The following is a 24,188-nucleotide window of genomic DNA, read 5'->3' on the forward strand; positions in this document are numbered from 1 at the left end:
ACTAGCTAACTTATCAATGCAGTGTATTAAAAGTGTCAAACATAATAACATTAAACGTAATAACATTAGCATGTAAAGATAATTTAGTTGACATCTACTTTTAAAAGTCCACACAAAGTCACAAGTTTCTCAATTAAATTTGTATTGACATATTATGTCATCGTGTTGACATTTTTTAGATACAGTACTGTATTGATGAGCTAACAATTTAAAAAAGTTAGCAATTGATGATATCTCTTAACCAACATCTTAAAATCTTGTGCTATTAAGAAATGTGTCAAGCCAGCATGGAGGAAGTACACCCTCCATTCTATAGTAGTGGAGATGTTTCTTTTAAGCACGTGATTTAAGAAAAATTATATAAAGTGAGTTAAGTAGAGAAAAAATAAAGTAGGAAATGAAAAAGGTAGAGAGATGAAGAGAGAATAAAATAAGAGTGGCAGTAAGTGAGAAGAAATGTGTTGACTTTTACTAAAAAGAGAAATGACTTCACTATTGTGGAACGTACAAAAATGACAAACTGACTCTACTACTAGGAACAGAGGGAGTAATAAAAATGTGATGTCAGTGTATCTATAATGGAAGAAATGATTTAAATAGTGAACTCAAATTAGTGTTTTATGGTGGGCTATCATTGGAAACATAGGTGGTGTTTGGTTGACATGACTCATTATAATATAATTATTTATCTAGGAATAATTTATGAGATTATTGAGATTATTTTAGTTGGAGGGTGGTGTCTATGACTAATTATTGTATAATTATCTATCTAAGATTAAGTTTTGATACTCAATCTCACAATATACTATGTACATAATTATGAGATAAAATCTTACAAATTGAACAATCCTTTAGTATATTATAAAGGAGTGAGCTTTGAAAAAAAAGAAATGTTACACAATTTTGATAAATACATTTAATAGTATTGTTGAACGGTGTTAGAGATAAAAGTGAGCACATTATTTTTGCAAAAAGTATCTAGTGGATGAAAGAGTTAAACTATATATCAAGAATTTTACAGATAATATTTGAATTAAGTACCAAAACTAAACAAGCCCTAAACCCTAACCAATTATAACTAAGAAGATCCACCCATCTCTACCACGAACGCGTCTCGATTTCATAATCTCCCTTCATTGATTGCAATATGGAGATGCAAAAAACACATCTTTAAGTCGAAAGATATTGGTAGTTTGATAAATATTTTTAATTTGGTTAATAATATTAATCTGCAAACACCTATGATTACATTCACTGATATAAAACCAGTTAATGAAGAGAACTGATACTATTAAATACATACAAAACAAACAAAAAATGGTTTGTTGTTGCTCCTAATATGCTATGATTTGTTCAGCGATTGCATATTTGTTGTTACTAATAAGACAATATAGCTTCTCCAAATATTATTTTAAAAGTAGTTAATTACCTTCATTGATACTCCATCCGTCCCATTAAATATGAAACATTTGCTTTTGGGTATGAGATTTTAGATAGTGCTATGTTGTGAATTAATAAAGAGAGAATAAAGTAGAAGATATGAAAAAATAGGGATGATATTATTTTCATTTTAAAAAACGTTTCATTTTTTAATGGGACAACCAAAAAAAAAAAAAACATTTCATTTGTAATGGGACAGAGAGTATGCATAACAACAAACAAATCTACTTGTATTGTGAAGATATCCACCTCTAGCAGTTCTTTTGGTTAAACCGAATGGTTCTCGGTTAGATATGAGAATCGAGTTCTCCGAGACGTGACAATCGGGGCTGAGCATGTAACTGTCACTTCTATCTTATTTTTGAAGCTTAATCGATTTGGTTAATTGATAACCGATTAACCATTTAGGTAGCCCTAGATGGATGTGCTGAACAAAACTAAATGGTGGAATATTATTAATTCAATGTAACTGTCACTTCTATCTTATTTTTGAAGCTTGCAAATTGATAAATCTTTTGAGTATGGTATGACTAAGGTTTTTGCCAGTTAGATATGGAAAGGACGACGACTCAATACTTAAATTCTAAAGATTCCGTTGAGTATGTTTTGAGCATTGATTTTGAAGGTATGAAACTGTAACATGCATGCGATGTGATGATTGAAAATACTCCCTCCGTCTCATTATATGTGAGACACTCTTTTGGGCAATAAGATTTTATAAAAATGATGTTGAGGGAGTAAGTGGATAAGGGATAAAGGAGGAAATGACTCTTATACGATCATCGATGCCGTGCATAAAAGGATTCACTCAAGACGTGAACCATGAATAGATTGGGTCACTCAAGGCGTGAACCATGAATAGATTGGGGTCTAAGAAGATTGCTAAGCCATGACAAGGAGCTAAGATGCAGTTGAGTCATGATTCAAACAGTAACCAACCTATCAAGATGGCTTCAAAACGAGACCTCCAATGTGCTAAGTTTCAAAAGAGTTTCACGTAGATACCTTGCATGCCTCAGTCGGAGTCGAATCGAGAAAGTTATGGCCATTTTATGAAAATTGCACAGTCTAGAACCTTCTACCCAGATGGGGCGAAGTTGCAGCCAACTCCACCCGGACGGATCAAAGTTTTTGACCTTCAAATTTCGGAAACTTCTACCCGGAGGGGTAGAACTTGCACCAAGGATACCCGAGCAGGTTAATATGCACGAATTTTATCTAGTTTGAGCCCATTTTTGGGTCCCTTTTATGTTATTTCTCTTCCATAGTATAAGTAGGCTTTGGCTCATTTTCTTAGCGATAGACTGTATAATTTATAAGACACTTTAAGAACATTCTCTCCGTTTTTAGATTTATCCAGTTCCTGTTTGAAGTTGTTTGTTTACTTCTATCTAGATTTAATCAAGTAAATGTATGCTTCCATTGTGAGTGTATTCATGGATCATAGAGCCAATGCGGTGCTTTCCTTAGTAAAAGTAGCCTAAGGTTGTCCTCTTTGTTTTGGGAAAGGTATTAGGTCCCAAGGAGGTTCATTCTTCAATACACCTTCTTCATCTTATTTTCCTTCATGCATTCCCTTTTGGATATCCCTATAATTCGTTGGGTAATTGGAGATTAAATACAATTGACACATCTTGAGTAAAGTATTGATGGATCTCAACATGAAGATCCATATCAAACTCACTCATAGTGGGGCGATCCCTAAAGAAATACAACGACTCACTTATGATGGGACATAGAGAGTAGTAATTTGGGGATGCTAGGTTTATGTTTTCAATGGGTTGAGATATGTTTAGAAGTATGCTAGTTATATTTGTTATGTTTGAATGAAGAGTATGCAGAACTTTGATGATAACTATAGGTAGTTAGACAACCCTCATATTTTGATGTGTATAATGATTGAATTGGTTTCTACTTCGTGCATTAGAATTGGATTGAATTTTATTTGATTCAAATAACGTCTTGAAAATCAAAAGTATAGTTGAAATAGGTTGTAGATAAAAACTACTGATAATATGAACCAAAGAATGCGAATGATAAATATTATTGAAAGGTCAACACACGCACACACACATATACCATAATAATATGATCCAAAATATTTGGCAAAAATATTTTTAAATGAATTAATTTTATTTTGGAATCACATATTATTCATATTTCATTCTATTTTATTCATATATTATTTGTAGTCACCAAACATATGAATGAAATCAACTTAGAAATAATAATCCCATTCTCTTTGTATTTCTTATCACTACCAAACAAGAGATTGAAGTTGAATAATCATTCCATTCCATGTTCATTCCATTCCTTTCTTATTTCATTCTATTATACCAAGAAGGGCCTTATGGTTTGTAAACCGTAAAACACGTTTCGAGCTACTTTGTCTATGTAAAACTCTATATATCAATTTTTATCCTATAATAAGAAGATTTTTTTTTATCTCGCTGTGTGTTTTAATTATTGATATATAGAATAAACATATATCAATGAAGTAGAGATAATGATGTACACTAGTCTGAGTAGGGTTTGCGGCCCTACTGGGACCCGAATTCGATTTAACATGATTGGCATAGCGAAGCAGATAGGTAATCGTAAAAGCAAAAAAACATGGCATGACAAACATGTTTAGAAAAGCTTCACATATTCATACTAAAATCACGTTTTGAAAAGAATGCCCACCTCAGAGCTTAATTCCTTAATTGAAAGTTCCTCAACTTGGTCTTACTTGACGTGCGACGACGTCCCTTTAGAAAATGAAGTATACTTAGATTAGGCTTTAAGAAGCCATATGAACCTAACATGAATGCATCCTATATGCATGATCATTTTATTCCCTTCTTTCTTAATTCGTAAGTAGTCCTTGAGCGTTAATTAAATCGTGCGATTTAAATTGATTTGGGGATTTGCAAAAATTATTCGAGCATTAGTTAAATCCTTTTCCCTTTTTTTTTCTTTTGTATCCCCTAGATAAGTCTTTGAGCTGTAATTAAATCATGCGATTTAAATTTTATGTGGAGGTCTACTATTTGTTCGTTTAACAATAGAGCATTACTTCCTATGTAAAGCGTTAACATAAGTCCGAGGTCTATTCATTATTTCGGAATTAATTTGTGTACTATCCCTTAACCTTATTTATTCGAGCACTAAACTAAAGTCCGGGAATTTTATTTATTTATTATCGCAGGATTAATTAGCGGGCAATCAATTATTGAATCGGGCAAGAAAAGATTAAGAGAGCCCATGATTTAATTAGTTTCTTATCCCAACTTTTAATTCCCAAGGAGTGGTCCAACTCTATAATTGTTCAGGTAGAAGGCAACCCAAAACTTAAATTAACTTAGCCAAAAAAAAAAAAAAACTGGCTCATCATCACAATAAATCTCTTGGCCCAAAATGAAAATTTATTTGGGGAGGCCCAATCTCCTCCTACCCCCACTTCATCGCCGCCCCCCTTTCTTGTTTCACCATTTCTTCCCCCAAATTAGGAACCCTAGGTGGGAGCTCCCCAAATTTCGAGAGCCCGTCGTCGTCCTTCTGGTGCAGAATTGGGGCTGCCGGAGCTAAGAACGACCACCGGAATCGCACCTACGCATATAGACTTAGGCGAGATAGGAGATAGATTGAGAGAAGAAGTGTTTTGCATTAATATGTGAATGAATGAATACAAAATGAAGTAGAATTCAACTTATATAGCTGAATTCGTAACTATCAACTGCTAACAACTGTAACTAACTCTAACTTCTCTCGTTTCAACTCTCAACATAACATTCTCGTGTGCGCATATGCGCTCATGCACACGTCAGCACTTATTTAGTAGACCTATTTCATGCACCAAACTTCCCCCCCTCAAGTAACATGCCCTCAAGGTTGAAAATGAGGAAATCGCTCTTTGATGTCGTGAAGAAACTCCCACGTAGCGTCCTCGGGGAAGGAATTGGACCATTGAATCAACACTTGCGTAGCTGGTTGGTTGCCCTTCTTAACCAAACGACGATCCAATATTTGTACTAGTTCCATAAAGGTGGAGTTACCAATGGAAGGGAGAGTGCCGTGAAGTTGAGATAGCGGGCCAACCTTATTCCTTAATTGAGAAACATGGAAAACCGGGTGAATTTTTGTATCAGACGGAAGAACTAGTTTGTAGGCGACTTCACCAAACTTATCAATGATTTTGAAGGGACCAAAGAAGCGAGGACTTAGTTTGTGGAACTGCATGTCGCGTAGAGTGTTCTGGCGATAAGGTTGTAACTTTAAGTAGACCCAATCACCAATAGTAAAGCGGCGGTCTGAACGGTGCCGATCATGTTGCTGTTTCATGCGACGTTGAGCACGACCCAAATGAAACTTAAGTACATCTAGCATAGCCTCCCGAGCTAACAGACTTTCGTTGACATCATGAACAGTAGAATCGCCACGAAAATAGGGAATGTGAAGTGGGGAGGGTAGCCATACAGAGCCTCAAATGGAGTGGTCTCCATAGCAGAATGAAAGGAAGTGTTGTACCAGAATTCAGCGAGGCTGAGCCATTTACTCCAATTAGTAGGCTGATCCCCACACATGCACCTGAGATAAGTCTCTAAGCAACGATTTACCACCTCGGTTTGGCCATCAGATTGAGGGTGGTAGGCCGTAGACAAGTGAAGTTCAACACCTTGTAGATTGAAGAAATCTGACCAAAATTGGCTAAGAAAGACCTTGTGTGGGAAGGCCATGGAGCTTAAAAACATTGTCAAGAAAAACTTGAGCAACAGATAAGGCGGAATAAGGATGTGTGAGGCTCATGAAGTGAGCATATTTAGTCAGAATGTCGACCACCACAAGAATAGCTGATTTCCCATGTGATAGGGGAAGGCCTTCAATGAAATCCAAGCTGACTTGAGACCAAGCAGCCTCGGGAATACGTAATGGCTGGAGTAATCCAGGAGAAGCACAATTATCATACTTAAACCGCTGACAAATATCACATTCCCGAATGAAGTTTCTGATATGCTTTTCCATGTTTGGCCAGTAGAAGAGTGAAGAGAGTCTCTTGTAGGTAGCTAGCACTCCAGAATGGCCACCAGAACTCGAATTATGGAACAATTGTATGATTTTTAAACGCAGGGCAACATCATTTCCAACCACAAGTCTGCCCTTCCTTCGCAGCTGACCCCCCAACCAAGAAAATTTAGAAGCAGATGCAGGGTTCTGCTGGAGCTCAGCTATCACCAGTTTCAAAGAGGAATCTGATTCCCAAGTAGCTCTAATTAAGGGATAAAGATCATTAGAGACAGTAGTGATAGCCATACAAAAGATCTCCGAGGAATGCACCCTAGAAAGTGCATCAGCCACCACATTCTCCACTCCCTTCCTATATGTAATCTCAAAGTCAAAAGCCATCAACTTGGATAACCAATTGAGTTGGCCAGGTGTTGTGAGCTTCTGTTTCATCATATGGCTCAATGTTTTATGATCCGTTCTCACTTCAAAAGGCTTGCTGCTTAAGTAGTGACTCCAGTAAGTGACATCAAACACTATAGCCAATAACTCCTTATCATAGACAGAGAGGTTCTTATTTTTAAGGGACAAGGCTTTGCTGATAAAAGCAATAGGGTGCCCATCTTGCATCAACACAACACCAATTCCATAGCTGGATGCATCCGTTTCAACAACAAATGGCACTGAGAAATCTTGTAAGGCTAGGACAGGATGGGAGATCATAGCTTGTTTAAGCTCCAAGAAATCCTTATCAGCCTCAGCATCCCAATGGAAGGCATCTTTTCTGAGAAGATCAACGAGTGGTTTACAAATAATGCCATAATTTCGTATGAACCTTCTATAATAACCAGTGATCAGGCCAAGGAAACCTCTCAATTTGGATACATCGGATGGAGTAGGCCAAGTTTGCATTGCAAAATTTTCTTCGGGTCAGTAGCAACACCTTGCTCAGAAATAATATGACCGAGGTACTCAATTTGAGGTCTAGCAAATTCACACTTGCTAGCTTTAGCAAACAAGGAGTGCTCCTGTAATTGTTGAAAGACCAATTTGAGGTGATCAAGGTGAGCATCCAAATCCTTGCTATACACTAGGATGTCATAAAAAAAAACCAACACAAACTTCCTCAAGAAGGGTCGAAATATATCATTCATTAAGCCTTGGAATGTAGCCGGTGCATTGGTAAGGCCAAAGGGCATCACGACAAACTCATAGTGGCCTTCATGTGTTCTAAAGGCCGTTTTTGGAATGTCTTGCACCTCCATACGGATTTGATGCTAGCCAGCCCGCAGATCAATTTTAGAAAAAACAATGGCTCCTTTAAGTTCTTCCAATAGTTCATCAATGAGAGGAATGGGGTACTTATCTTTAATAGTAATCTTATTCAACCTCCTGTAATCCACACACATCCACCATGTTCCATCCTTCTTCTTGACTAGAACCACTGGGGAAGAAAAAGGGCTCGCACTAGACTGGATAAAGCCTTGTTTCAAGAGCTTAGAAACTTGCTTCTCAATTATAGTTTTATGCAAAGCTGAGTGCCTATAAGGTCTGGAGTTGACAGGAGTAGCATCAGGAAGAAGATGGATTTTATGATTATGAGAGTTCATTGGAGGTAAGGCAGTTGGTTCAGCAAATATAGAGCTCTGTCCATCCAGAAACGACTGAATAGGTGAAGAATATGGGAATCCTTCTCAGTGTGTTCCTGCCCCATAGTGAGAAGCTCAGAGTGGCCGTTAGTATTCATCTGAATACAGCAGAGTTGAATTCCCTCGTGATGAGCAAGGAGTTTATTCATTTCCTTCTCAGATACAGCATGAACTACCTGTTCAGTGGAACCCCCTCTCAGTAAATTTCTCTTTCCATTCAAGGTGAAATCCATGGTTTGATTCTTAAAATTCCAACGGATATCACCAAAAGTTTCCAGCCACTGAATTCCAAGAACCATATCACAACTTCCAAGAGGTAGAAGAAGCACATCAGTTGAAAATGTAGTGCCTCTTAGGGACCATTTCAACCCTTTACACATAGACTTGCACTCCAATCTATTCCCATCCGCCACATCAACAAACACTGGGGTAACACTAGTGAGTACAAGACCCAATTTCCTTGCAACTTGCAGATCAAGGAAATTGTGAGTGCTACCCGAATCAATGAGAATGTGAAGTGCTTTCTTGCCCATTCGGCCAGTAACTCTCATAGTACGAAAGCTCCTTGAAGAAGAGCCATTAATAGCATGAATGGATATCAAAGGGTTTTCATCCTCAACACTGTCCTCACTAATCTGATCAGAGTTCAATTCCACATTGATTAATCCATCATCAATTTCTAACAAGTAAAGCTGCTTCCTAGCACAACGATGGCCTCGCTCAAATTTTTCATCACAACCATATCCTCGGTCAGCAAGCGTCTAGACTTAAATGCAGGGGTGATAGGGGTAGGAAGTAAAGGAGCAGAAGTGTATGAGGTTCTAGTGTCCTGAGGCATAAAACGTCTAGCATTCAGAGGTAAGTTATCCTTCACAGGAACAGACATATCCTGAAGTCTAGCTAGAGCATACGCATGAACTAATGTTTGAGGCATAAACATGCGCACAACCTTTTGAATAGACGGTTTCAAACCATTAATAAAATGGCTAATTGCATACGATTCAGAGAGAGAAACACGTCCTAACAACAGTTCAAAACGATCATGATAATCAGCGAAGGAACCTAATTGTTTGAGTGCAAGGAGTTCGGTCATCAGATCTCCCAATATTTGATCACCAAAACGAGCTTTGAGCGCTTGTAGAAACAACGGCCATGGGGTGGACATTGGGTGATCCTGATATTTTGATCAGCTTTGAAACCATTGAAGAGCACGTCCTTCGAAATTGATCACAACCAGCCTGACTTTCGACTCCTCCGGTGTTAGATCCACCGTGAAGAAGTGATCGCAACGAAGGATCCATCCGGCCAAATCTTCACTAGAGAAGATAGGGAAACCGACTTTCGATTGACGAATGGCGAAGTATTGTTGACGTGGTTGGGGACCACCAGCGTACTGCCCAGCCGGAGCACCGCCACCAATTTGCCCATGGAAATTGCCGTTAGCAGGCGGAGCAAAACGATGGAGGATCTCGTTTTGTTGAAGCTAAAGAGCGAGGAGGCCTTCACGAAGCTCCTTCATAGCTAGATCGCGAGATCCATCGGAAGTGTCTCGGAGTTTGTCGCGCTCTTCGTGTTTCCGATCAGATTCGGCTACACGGTTGGAGAGATCAGCCATGGCGGCCGCGAGCATCTCTTCCAAGCGACGCGAGTCGCCGGAGCGAGTCTCAACCATCACAGGAGCTGGATCGGAGAAGCTGATACCACTTGGTGCAGAATTGGGGCTGCCGGAGCTAAGAACGGCCACCAGAATCGCACCTACGCATATAGACCTAGGCGAGAGAGGAGATAGATTGAGAGAAGAAGAGTTTTGCATTAATATGTTAATATGTGAATGAATGAATACAAAATGAAGTAGAATTCAGCTAATAGCTGAATTCGTAACTATCAACTGCTAACAACTGTAACTAACTCTAACTTCTCTCGTTTCAACTCTCAACATAACATTCTCGTGTGCATGCGCTCATGCACACGTCAGCACTTATTTAGTAGACCTATTTCATGCACCACCTTCTTCTCCGGCGAGAACGTACTCGCCGCCTCCAGCGGCGCCCTCTCTCTCCATCCGTCTCTCCCTTCTCTTTTCTTCCTCGGCCACGCTCACGCCACCGCCGCTGCTGTGCGCGCGGCGGCTCGCCGTCGCGGCCCTCCAGCTCTCTCTCTAGGGATCCGCCGCCATCACCGATCACCGCTGCTACACACCGCTTCAGCCGCCGCTGCTGTGCATGCACAGTGAGAGTCTTCGCCGCTTCTCCTTGTTCTCTTTCTCTCTCAGAAGCGGCGCTGCCCTCGTCCCTCGGAGTTCACCGACTCGCCGCCAGCACCGGCGATTTCTCGCCTCTGTCCGGCCGGCGTCGCAGTCGACTCTCCTCTCAGTCGAACGCCGTCCATTGCTCGCAAGTGTCGTTGCTGCCCCGTGAAGTCTGTGCGGCTGCCTTCGTGGCCTCGCCGTCGTCGGTAGTCTTTGGACAGCCATTCCGGCCATAAAGCTAAGTTCTTAACCCCTTCCTTACTTAGTGTAAGGATCAGATTACTCGAGGTTCACTAATTACCGGGACCTCTTTGTATTGACAAAAGTCTGAGATGGCTAATCTCAGAAAGTACAAGCCAATTACAGATTCAAGTAACACAAAACAGGAACGATACAAAGAGAAGCAAGAATTAACAAAGAATCCTAATCGATTTACAAGATCTGATCCTCTTGTAAAAGCACCGGATCTATCGCTGCAATTCACCTGCACACTCAAGTACACTGTTAGTATGACAAGGGAAACAGATCCAAAATGGATCTAAACTGTGAACACAAAAACAGAACTCAAGGAACAGAGAAATGGCTCAGGTCGCAACCACGACTACACCAGGGCCAAGGACCTCCTCCGTCCTATCCAACAAGTCACAAGGGAGCACAGTGGAACCAATCTAAACCCCGAGCTAGGGTTACCCGACTGCTACCACACAAAACCACCCTTACAGAACCAATCACTCAGAAACACAATCACACAACCTCAAGAACCCTCAGAACTCACGGATCTGAGAAGCCAACCGATAAACTTCCCAGAAACAACAAGAGACAAGCTCAACCGCTTGAACTCCCTCAAATCTCCAGACCAACACAGAGGTTGAGAGATAACACTCGATCTTCACCAAAAAGAAGAGATCGAAGCCATCGGAGAAGAGAATCGGCCAGAGCTTCGAGAGAGAGAGAGAGCTTCTAGAGAGAAGGCAGAGCAGATGCTCAAGAAGAGAGAGAGAGAGAATAGTGTTCGAATGAAGAGAGTGAAGAGTCAAGAGTCACAAATAGACTCAAGAGAAACACACCTCAAATCCAACGACTCAGCGCCAAGATCCGAGTGAGAGTGACACGTGGCAGCCATCGGGGTAACTCTTCATTAAGTAACGGGCCAAGACAGAATGGGCCATCAATTAAACGGCCCAGCCGAATTAATTCCCAGCCCAAATGTTAGTCCATAATTCCACATACTCCACCTTGGACTACCTTTGGTAAACAGAGGAGAGCCTTGGTCATCGTGTTGCTTCATCACAGCCTACAAGGTCAGAACAAGACACCAAAGAGTCAGAGCTCATTAGTCAAGAACCAACCAGGTTGCCTAACAAGACACCAAAGAGACAAGGCTCATTAGTCAAGTAGGTCTTTATGTTGCCTTGAGATTTCAGTAGACCAAGGTCTAGAGAATCAACAAGGTCTTCCCCGGGACATGCATATGCACATGCTAACCACAATCAAAGTGTAACCTTTTAATGCAGATGAGCAGTTTATCAGCAGGTAGACATTTAGTTCCCATGTCAGCAGGATTCTTATCAGTATGCACCTTATGCAATAAAACTTCTTGTTTTTCAACCACATCTCGAATGAAATGGAACCTAACATCTATATGCTTAGTTCTATCATGAAAAACAGGGTTTTTGCATAGTTGAATAGCAGACTGACTATCAGAATATAAAGCAGGAACAGATTTTAAGAGTTTAAGTTCAGAAAGAACTCCCTTTAACCAAATTGCTTCCTTCATAGCCTCTGTGATGGCTATATATTCTGACTCTGTAGTGGAGAGGGCTACTATGTGCTGTAACTGAGACTTCCAACTTATACAAGAACCACAAACAGTAAACACATAAGAAGTGGTGGACTTTCTTTTGTCCCTATCATTTGCATAATTGGAATCAACAAAACCACATAGATTTACACCATCAACACTCTTCATAAAACACAGACCATACTTAGAAGTATGTTTCAGATATCTCAAAAGCCATTTCAGGGCCTCCCAGTGCACAGGTCCAGGGTTTGACATGTATCTACTTAGGCAAGAAACAGCATAAGCAATATCAGGCCTAGTACTAACCATTAAGTACATCACAGAACCTATAGCATTAGCATAAGGAACCTTTTTCATAGCATGGATATCATTTTCAGACTTTGGACACAAATCTTTACTCAATAGGAAATGAGCAGCTAAGGGCACTGAGGCAGTCTTAGCAGCAGACATGTTAAACTTATGCAGGACTTTAAACACATATGGCTCTTGATGAAGCACAAGTACAGAATCCTTTCTGTTCCTATGGATATTAATACCCAAAATCTTTTGTGCATCACCAAGATCCTTCATCTCAAAGTTATTACACAGAGCAGATTGCACAGACTTGATGGATTTGAGGCAAGGTCCCATAATCAGCATATCATCAACATATAGCAGTAAGAACACAGGAACCTTATCAAGGTTTTTCACATACAGGCAGGCATCAAAAGTGCTTCTAACAAACCCAAGATTTTGCATGCATGAATTAAACTTGATGTTCCATTGTCTGGGAGATTGCTTCAAGCCATACAATGCCTTTTTTAACAGGCAAACATGATTGGGATACTTAGGATCTACAAATCCCTCAGGCTGTTTCATATAGATAGGCTTATCTAAATCACCATGCAGGAAAGCAGTTTTAACATCCATTTGTTTAAGTTCCCAGTCAAAATGAGCACACAGAGCAAGCATAAGTCTAACAGTTGTAAATTTAACTACAGGAGCAAATATCTCAGTATAATCTACCCCCTCTTGTTGAGTAAACCCTTTGGCCACAAGTCTGGCTTTATACCTAAGTCCCTCTACCTCATTCTTTATTTTATACAGCCATCTGCAATCCACAACAGAGGCACCAACAGGTAAGGGAACAAGTAACCAGGTACAATTAACTTTTAAGGATAACATCTCATCTTCCATGGCTTTTTGCCATTCATGCCAAAACTTAGATTTAAGAGCCTGTTTAAAAGACTGGGGCTCATCACCATCAGATTCATGCACATTAAAAGCCAAAGAAATCAAGTTAACCAAACCAGTATACCTATTAGGTTCATTAATGTGTCTCCTGACTCTATCTCTAGACAGGAGGTAATTACTCAAGTCTGGACCAGGGTTAACCGCTTGGTCATCAAGTAAAACTGGGTCAGGCTCTGGATCAGGTTGAGGGTCAGGGTCAGGCTCAGGTGCAGGGCCAGGGGTGATAGGATTTGGAACCCAAAATTGCTCCACCTCACTTGGAGTATCCTCAGATACCTCCACCTCAGTGAGGTTATCAGTGGACTCCACCTCACTAGGAGGCTCATTGTCCACATTCAGAGGAGTGGTATCAGGGGCAGGTTTAAGACAGGGGAACTCAGCTTCATTGAAGATGACATCTCTGCTTATAATGACCCTGAAGCCAGGCTCACTTCTGTTCCAGATCCTATAACCCTTGACTCCCTCAGGGTAACCTAGGAAAACTCCTTTCTTGGACTTAGGTTCTAACTTGTCAGTCTTGGTATGAACAAAGGCACTGCAGCCAAACACCCTAAGATGAGACAGAGAAATTTTTCTACCAGAGAAAACTGTCTCAGGACACTTTCCCTTTAAGGGAACAGATGGAGACCTATTTACAAGGTAGGCTGAGGTCAGAAGGGCTTCACCCCAAAATTTTTTAGACATTCCACTTTTTGACAAAAGACATCTAACTTTCTCTAGGAGGGTTCTATTCATCCTCTCAGCAACTCCATTTTGCTGAGGGGTATAAGGGGTAGTCTTGTGTCTTTTAATTCCAAACTGAGTACACATGGAGTCCATTTGAGAATTACAAAACTCAAGACCATTGTCTGTCCTAATCACTTTGATAGACTTTCCAGTTTGATTTTCAATAAGATTTTTCCATGCAGAAAACTTGTCACTGACCTCAGACTTGTTTTTCATTAAGAAACACCAAACTTTTCTGGAAAAATCATCAATTATGGACAGAAAATAGACTGATCCTGAATGAGTTGAAACAGAGGCTGGACCCCACACATCCATGTGTAGGTATTCTAACACACTGTGACTGATATTTTCAGTAACAGGTGTGGGGAAAGATACCCTATGTTGTTTGCCCAAGACACAAGTGTCACAAAAAGGAAGACTATTTTGGAAATCATTTTCAGAAAGTAACTCATTTTTCTTCAAAATATTTAGACCTTTTTCACTCATATGACCAAGTCTATTATGCCACAACATGGCTTTATTAACCCGAGCCAGGCTTGAGACATTATTCACACAGGCCAAAGGTTGAGCAGAACACACATAGAGATTACATTTTTTCATAGCTTTAAACAAGCACATAGCACCCTTACAGATCTTCATGACTCCCTGCCCCCACTTACCCTCTAGCCCATCAAGCTCCAAGCAAGTGCAGGAAAGCAAATTATAACACAGATCAGGCACATATCTCACATTGTTCAAGTTTAGCACATAGCCATTGCTGAATTTTAAACACACAGTACCAATGCCAAGAATTTGACACTTCTTGTCATTTGCCATGGAAACAAAAGTATTTTCTACAGGTTTAAAGTCAGAAAACACAGACTTAAAAGGAGATATGTGATAGGTGCATCCAGAATCAATCAGCCAATCATTTTCAGTAAAAGAGCAACCCAGAGAAGAATTTACAGACAGAATATCATGAGTCATGAAGCACACTCCCTCAGGATCATTATTCTTAGCTAGGTTAGCAATAGAATCCAGACTATTATTACCATGTTTCTGCTTCTTAGGGTTGGGGCACTCTTTCTTATAGTGGCCTGCCTCACCACAGTTAAAACATTTTCTATTAGCCTTAGGATTTCTACTGTTAGACCTAGACCTTCCCTTTCCTTTCTTCTTTCCTTGATCATTAGATTTATTGTTATCATTACCCCCTCTGGTTTGGGATCTACCCCTAACATGCAGGGCTTTAGACTGAGCAGATTTAAAGGCATTATGTTCCTTGATTTCAATTTCCTTAGATTTCAAAGAACTGATGATTAGGTCCAGAGGAGCACTATCCCTACCATACTTTATAGCAGCTTTAACATCATTATAAGAGTCAGGGATAGCATTCATCAAGGCAATACTAGTATATTCATCAATAGTCTTGTCACCAGACCTTTTAATATCCTGAACAAGTTTCTGGAAAATATCAATGTTATCATCAATGTCCTTAGAAAGATCCAGTTTAAATTTGAAAAGTTTTTCAAGCAAATACATTCTGGAGGACATTGAAGTTTCAATATACAGAGTATCAAGTTTTTGCCAAAGCTCAGAAGCAGATTCAATAGATCCAACTTTCCTAATCACAGAATCAGAAAGGTTTAAAATAATGGTTGATCTGGCCAATTCATTCATTTCAGAAATTTTTTCAGCAGGTTCAGTGTCAGGAATAGTTCCCTCCACAGCTTTGAAAACTTTTTGCTGAATTAAAATGCATTTTATTTTCTGTTTCCAGATAGTAAAATCATTTTTTCCATTAAAGGGTACAATACCAACTGGTTGAGTCATTTTTAAGTAAATTTTCACACAGATAACAGTACCAACACCACAGCAAACACAACAAGCAACCCAACTGTCACAGAAAGTGGACTTAAGCACACAGCACTTTGAGAGAGTACTTAAGGCAGATATGTAGCTATTCCTCATACAGGAAACGAAAAGAACACAGATGCAAAACAACAACAGAGCACACAACACACAGGAAAGCAAGACTCCACACAGATTCAAAGAAAAGATTCCAGAAACCTCACAGAACAGGTCTTAACAGAGTTCCTCCCTATCTGTCACGTGTACCCCGGCAAGGGGATTTCCCAGTTCGCAATCACCCAATGTATGGGGGCGCAGGGGGTCACCCAAGGCGGTTACTGGCACAGGGTGGATAGGTAATTCACTCAAGACACAGATTTAGGCTTCTGAAAAACACACTTTGAACTTTAAAACAGAGGAGACCAATCACAGAGCAGTCAGCGGAAGCAAGTTAAGCAGAATTGCATCAAGAAACATATCACAAGACAAAAGTACATAGTCCTAGACCACGGCCAGTGGTAACTACCAGAAACAACTGCCCAAACCTAGACTAGAAAGCTGTAAAAGTTTTTAGAGTTGCAGCCAATTTACCAGAGCGGTTACCCTTCGTTAAGGAATAGCCGTCTTACCTCTGGGCCTATACCGGAGGCCGAGCTTTACTCTGACGAGCCCACCTCCTTAAATTTTAGCGACCCGGCGTGCCCAAGTAATCCCCCTGTGGCTCTGATACCACTGTAAGGATCAGATTACTCGAGGTTCACTAATTACCGGGACCTCTTTGTATTGACAAAAGTCTGAGATGGCTAATCTCAGAAAGTACAAGCCAATTACAGATTCAAGTAACACAAAACAGGAACGATACAAAGAGAAGCAAGAATTAACAAAGAATCCTAATCGATTTACAAGATCTGATCCTCTTGTAAAAGCACCGGATCTATCGCTGCAATTCACCTGCACACTCAAGTACACTGTTAGTATGACAAGGGAAACAGATCCAAAATGGATCTAAACTGTGAACACAAAAACAGAACTCAAGGAACAGAGAAATGGCTCAGGTCGCAACCACGACTACACCAGGGCCAAGGACCTCCTCCGTCCTATCCAACAAGTCACAAGGGAGCACAGTGGAACCAATCTAAACCCCGAGCTAGGGTTACCCGACTGCTACCACACAAAACCACCCTTACAGAACCAATCACTCAGAAACACAATCACACAACCTCAAGAACCCTCAGAACTCACGGATCTGAGAAGCCAACCGATAAACTTCCCAGAAACAACAAGAGACAAGCTCAACCGCTTGAACTCCCTCAAATCTCCAGACCAACACAGAGGTTGAGAGATAACACTCGATCTTCACCAAAAAGAAGAGATCGAAGCCATCGGAGAAGAGAATCGGCCAGAGCTTCGAGAGAGAGAGAGAGCTTCTAGAGAGAAGGCAGAGCAGATGCTCAAGAAGAGAGAGAGAGAGAATAGTGTTCGAATGAAGAGAGTCAAGAGTCAAGAGTCACAAATAGACTCAAGAGAAACACACCTCAAATCCAACGACTCAGCGCCAAGATCCGAGTGAGAGTGACACGTGGCAGCCATCGGGGTAACTCTTCATTAAGTAACGGGCCAAGACAGAATGGGCCATCAATTAAACGGCCCAGCCGAATTAATTCCCAGCCCAAATGTTAGTCCATAATTCCACACTTAGTGTAGTTATTTGATTTGGCACAGTAGCTATGTGATTACTGATTTTGATTTGTTTGGGAACTTGATTGATGAGAAAGCGATGATGTTCTTGACAATTGGTTTAGAATCTGTGATGAAGCTTTGTTTACATAAAATGAAATTGGTGTTGCTAGATTCTTTGCAATATGATATTGAAACATAAGATTTGTCTGGGGTAGCAAAAAGAATATCAAGAATCTATGTTAAAGCTCCCTATTTCCTTTTGTACATGCTTGGCTAATGACATGGATTGTTATGGAAAGAAGTTGGATTTGATAGTGTTACCTGTGGAGGGCTGTGAAGAGGGAGAATGAACTCTTCTTGTTGCTATTAACTCTCAATTCTTGTTAAATTTGTTGGGTTTTCGAAGAGTGTGGAAGGGGAAGATCTTGCTGCCTGTGAAGGGTGTTTTATAGGCAAGCTTGGAGTACTTTAGGGAATTAAATGGCTGATACTTTCGCAGGTGTACAAATCGTAACATATCTTCCTTTTTCTGATTTCCTAGCTCCTTTCTCTTAAAGTAAAATGATGTTTAGTTGGGTACCTAGTACTTGGCCATTAAACATTTTGTTTGTTCTTGCATAGTGTACCAAAAGAGGGTGCGGGGATGATCTTGAAGGAGGGGCGTTTGTAGGTATGTGATTTGCCCTTTTTGGGTAAGCTTTGGGTCTTTAAAGTAAAGAGGGTTATCCCCTTCCCTACTTGTGTGTTTTCTTTAATTCTCTCTTGTTTCCTTATTGATAAGAGTTTTGTTTTTACCTTGCAGGGGAAACTGCAAATCTTCGGCTGCCACCGTGCTGACTCGGGCCCGACATGCCGTCGGGAACGGGCCGCGATTCGGGCCTAAAGAAAACACCCGAAGTGCTCGTTTGGAAGCTTACATTCCGTTTTCTTTTCTTCGTGTAATTCCTTTGAAATTAGTTGGTAGTTTATTATGTATGTAACGATATTCGAACTCCTTTGGTCCAAAAACCTTTTGTGCTCCCTTCTATAACTCATTATTGAAGTCGTTTTAGTTCGTTCTATTATTCCTTACATTTTTTTGGTTTTGCGAACTATCAACATTAAGCATTTACGAACGGTAATAATTTCCAATTATTTCCACGAACAAGAAAGCGACATTTCTTTAGTTCGACACACATAAGAAAAGGGGCTTTCAAAGGAGCGGGTGTTACAACTACAATAATTGATTTGTTCTCACCCATTTTTTATAGGTATGCGGAAACAGGATTTGAGGACAAATTCTTTTGTGAGGGAATGATGCGAACCCGGGTGTTCAACGTCATATTATACAATGAGTTCAAGGCACATGGTTGATCGGGGTCTAAGAAGAGGGCAAAGACATGATAAAGAGCTAAGTTGCAGCTGAGGTGTGATTTAAACAGTAATAGGCCTACAAAATGTTTCCAAATACTCTTCCAAGGTTACCAATTTCTTCCTCTTTGAAAGAGCTTCACGTGAGTACCTTGCACACCTCAATCGGAGTCCGATGGAAGAAGTTATAACCGTTTTACAAAAGCTGCACAAAAAAAAGGAGTCTAGAGAGTTTGCGCGGCCGAGCGTTTTGTATTCCAGAGAGAGTTTGCTGGCCTGGCATTTTCAAGCACCATTTTTTAGCAGCCGAGCATTTTTGTCCGTTATGCCAAATTTCTCCATTTTAAGATATTTTCTTGGGTTTTTAACTCCACCTATAAATATTAGTTTGTGAGACTTTTAAATCAATTTTTGTTGATTTTTAAACCTTACTCCCTTGGGAGTTTATCAAATTCCATTGTTGAATGGCTGCTTCTTCTAATGTTTCATCAATTCAAATCAAGGTATGCATTTCCTTCATTGTGTAGCTAGGTTTGTTGAGCCAATGTGAGTTGTTGCCTTAGTGAAAGTTTTTTTTCTTTTTAATCAAAGATGCCCTTTTGCCTTAGTGAAAGTTGTCTAGGTTTATTGTGCTTGTTTAATGAGGATTATGGTTCTAAGGAGGTGATTCACTTTTCAAACCTTCTTTCATCTTCTTTCCCTTCCATAATCTCCATTTTGATCTAGTGTTTGTGGTTGGATAACTTATCTTATGTGTTGAGTTATTACAAGAGGCAAGTCCTTGGGAAAATAAAAATATGGATTCAATCATGAAGAATCACACCATTTGGTATCAAGAGACATAGGTGCTTGCTTTTTTGTAAGTGTTCATCTTAGTGTGTGCGCGCGTGTTATGCGTCATGTGCGCACACAATGTGCCTGTGTTATGGCAATGTGTGACAATATCTAGTTTTATACTCACTCCTAGGGATGTCAATCGGGCCAACCCGTTCGGGTTCGGGCCAACCCATTCGGGTTGTCGGGCCATTCGGGTACGGGCTATTCGGGTTATGATTTTTTCGGGTTATAAAAGTCCGACCCTAACCCTAACCCTTCGGGTTTCGGGCTAACCCACCGGGTTATTCGGGCCAATGCGTATTTTTAATTCTTTTAATATTTTTAAAAATAATACTTATTTTAAATTTTCTTTAATTATATACGTATTTTTAATTAATCATTCAATAATGAAATACATATTTTTAATTTTCTTTAATATTTTAAAAAAAGATTAAGTTATTTAAATTTAAATGTTTATGTTTATGTATTTAAAACATAAATCAACACTTTGTTTCAAAATTCAAACATAAATCAATTCGTAAAATATTAAATAAAATTTTCATAAGAGTGAATTATCAAGATGCTAGCTAATTGGAGTAACTCTAAGTTTTCTTGAATTATGATTGGTCAAATTTAATTTATTCCAGCTGTAAATAAGTCAAATAATAATTTATCTTTGTTTTAAGAATCATCAAAATACGCATAATTCAATGACGAAGCAGCGTCAAAATACTTTGCACTATTATATTGGAAATATACTAAAAGAAAGCTTTTATATACGAGTATTTATGAATCCATGAACCACACAGTGATTTTTTTCGTGATCTTATATAGTCGGTTGACGTATTTGGATTTTGCATGGTTTTAGAGGGTTGTCTTGGATTATTTTGATTATATTTCTATATTTTGGTATGTTTACATGTTTGTTGAGAAATGATAGAAAATGGATTAGAAAATGTACACAAAATATGTGGATGTGAAGCAGCCCTGTTTGAGTCAATGTTTCTCGCGATTTTGAAGTCTGATAAACCTCTAATACATATCATTCTCTTCGTCTTCGAAAGAGCTTCGCGTGAATATATTGCACGCCTCAATCGGAGCTTTGTAGAGAAAGTTATGATCGTTACAAAAACTGCTCGATGTGCAGAAGCCTTCAACCCGACGGGCCGACCCGTAACCCGAACGGGTCAGCCCGCCTAACCCGACAACCCGAACGGGTCAGCCCGAATGGCCCGATTTTAAATTCGGGCTGCGAAATTACAACCCTAACCCTGTATTTTTATCGGGTTATTCGGGCCAACCCGCGGGTTCGGGTTACATTGACATCCCTACTCACTCCATATCATTAAAATAGTAAGTTTTGTTTTTTTAAAAAAAATTTGGACCGTCCCACAAAATTAGTCATCTTCTATTTTGGCAATTTTTCGTTAAAATAGTCATCTCATTAAATTACTCCCTCCATCTCATTAAAATAGTTAGTCATCTTCTACTCCCTCCGTCCCCTTAAAATAGAAACTTTTGAAATGACATAGGTTTTAATGTAAAATTAGTATAGTAAGAGAGGGATAGAAAGAAAAGTGTGTTAGTTGAAATGGGTCCCACCTTATTAGGGAGAAATAAATTTTCTTAAATAGAAAGTTTCTATTTTTAGGGGACAGACAAAAAAATGAAAGAGTGTCTATTTTTGGGGGATAGAGAGTATTAAACGGAGTCTAGAAGTTGATTAAATAAATAGAAAAACATATATTTAGAGTCAAATCTCCCTCCGTCCCACATTACTTGAGGCGTTTCTTTAATGAGTTAAATAAAGTAAAGGAGAGAATAAAATAAGAGAAAGAAGACAGAGTAAAGTAAAAGAAAGAATAAAGTAGGTGTGATTAGATATTTTGTTTTTAACCAAAAAGAGAAATGATGCAAGTAACTTGGGATAGAGGAAAATGAAATACGACTCAAGGAACTTGGGATAGATGAAAGAGAGAGTATAACTTTATCTATCAATGACTAGATAGCTTAAAACAAATACACACAAGATAAAGGGAAATATGAGACCAAACTAGAGAGATTCCTCGTGTTTGGCTTCCTTTAAAAAAAGGCATGAATTTAGGGCTCAAAGTTATTGAACTATGATATTCATGCAAATTCAAACAGAAGTCCATATTAAAATGTTTGTACTATATATTATTTGAAGTGCGATTGAATCATCTCTCAGGGTGGTGTACACATAAAGGGGCAAGTTGGTTGCTTGGAAGATCACACAAGCGTATACAACTAACCACCTTAAACAATTTCCTTCCTTCATTAAAAATAAATAAATAAACAATTAAATGTGAAACTAAATACACATCTTTTACTCTAAAGCAACAAGAAACTGGAAGATCACACAAGTTCGTAGTTGTTGGTTATGGAACAATTAAGGCATCCCATAATGCATTTGGAGGTTACACAAGATGAAAAGCCAAAGGTTTGGCCACATCAAAAGTTTCCCTCATTTTACACGTTTTTTCCAATAGTTGTTGGTTATGGAACTGGACTGAAGCATAGAAAATCAGAGGAGTTCCCAGTCGTCATCCTGCCCAGAATTCTCCGATTCACCTGTAGGCAGCCGATGACCAAGATAACAATCTTGAATCACTCTAGTGTTGCCTGGCCTCTGGGTTCTGCGGGTCTCAGCTATGGTAAATAATGGAGCACCTTTTGATTGATCAACAAGGTTTGAAATTGTTGCACCAACACAAAAATCATCAAAATCACCTGTCCACAAACAAATGCACATAACAGACACTGTAATATAATATATAAGCTCGCTTACTTTTGTCCCTACAATAAAATCCAAGTGCCAAGGATGAATCAAGAGAATCCAGAGCAATATGTCTCAGCACACTGCAATCAGTCAGAACAAGTTGAAAAACAGATTGCCCGAAAACAGTTGGAAAACAATGTCAACAAGATAATAAAAGATTAGGATAATGAGTGACTCACTTGCAAGCATCTACATCATCCTTCTTCAGATTGACTATCTACCAATCAAACAGCCAGCAAGATTAGAATTTATTTATATGTAACATCTGAGTGCTTTTAATGTAAAACACAAAATCACAATGAACAAAAATATAGTATTAACAAGAACCGCGAATATTTAATGATGAAAACAATGGATGAGGTGTTAATTTAACAGATTTTCAAATTGAATCAGAATACAATCTGGCTTTCGGTGTTCAAACTTTGCCCAACTATGGCTTACATGGTACAATAATATTCTTTTATTATGATTTTTAAGATGGACAATTGATAAGGCTCGTTTCATGCATGTATTCTGTGATAAAACTACACCCAATTCTGTAACCTGACGTGCAAATGTGAGCCAGGTGTGTGTGAATTCCATCATAATCTGAGACTGAACGGATCAACTGGGCGGAAAGACGGAACAAGAGGAATGAAGTAAAAAAAAACTGCTGTACAGAGTTGATCAAGCCAGAATTGAGTGGAGCAGGCAGGAGCTCTCCCCATATGGAAGATTGAGCGCAATCCGAAGACCCCAAAAGCCAAGGGCAGAAGTGACTTTTTGAGAGGACGGTACACTAAGGATTAGAGCCCTACGTCTCTCTATATATAGAAGAGTAGAGTGCTAAATGGTCATATTATGGCCAGCCATAAACTTAAAATATTAATAAAAAGTTGTACATTTATTGCTGATCCACTTTAGTTTATTTCATCTAGAAAGCAACAATTTATTTTTGACTATATTATCCTTGAACACTAACCCTATTCATTTTTACAAATTACAAGAACATGAATCTACAGTATTGATACACGTGAAGGATGCGGCTTATGGTTATATACTCATGCTAGTCAATAACAGACTTTATTTTCTTCCCATGTTAAACTTAATTTTTATTCTTCTCACCATGTTTGATTTATTTTAAACCTTTATTTTTTTTACTATTTTGGGAGTAACATTTGAATTTTTTTGGAGTGGTATATTATCGCATTTTCCATAAACATTAGTATACTTTTGAGAGAAAAAATACAATCATGAAGGAAAAACCGTGTAGTTATTTTTGTTAACGGATCAGGTATATTATGAGGATATTTCGGATTTCCAAATATTTTTATAAACCATTTAAGAATTTTCAATTTCCTTAACTTAAAATTTAATTACTCATTCATTTTACATTTCTAATATAAATAAATAATACATCATATATAAAAATTATTGGTAAAAATAAAAAAATAAAAATTGAAAGAGCTTGAAAACAAAAGAAATATAAATAATGGAATTGAAATTTACTAATGCAATTAAGTAAAAGGGTAATAGTGTAAACATTCTTTGAGCATTAAATAAGGTAATTAAATGATTTCTGTTCAAAATATTTATATTTACTTAAATGCCATTTTATGGCCAGCCATTTTATGGCCAGCCATAATATGGCCA

The sequence above is a fragment of the Salvia splendens genome, chromosome 13, assembly GCF_004379255.2.
Source record: "Salvia splendens isolate huo1 chromosome 13, SspV2, whole genome shotgun sequence".
Classification (NCBI taxonomy): Eukaryota; Viridiplantae; Streptophyta; class Magnoliopsida; order Lamiales; family Lamiaceae; genus Salvia; species Salvia splendens.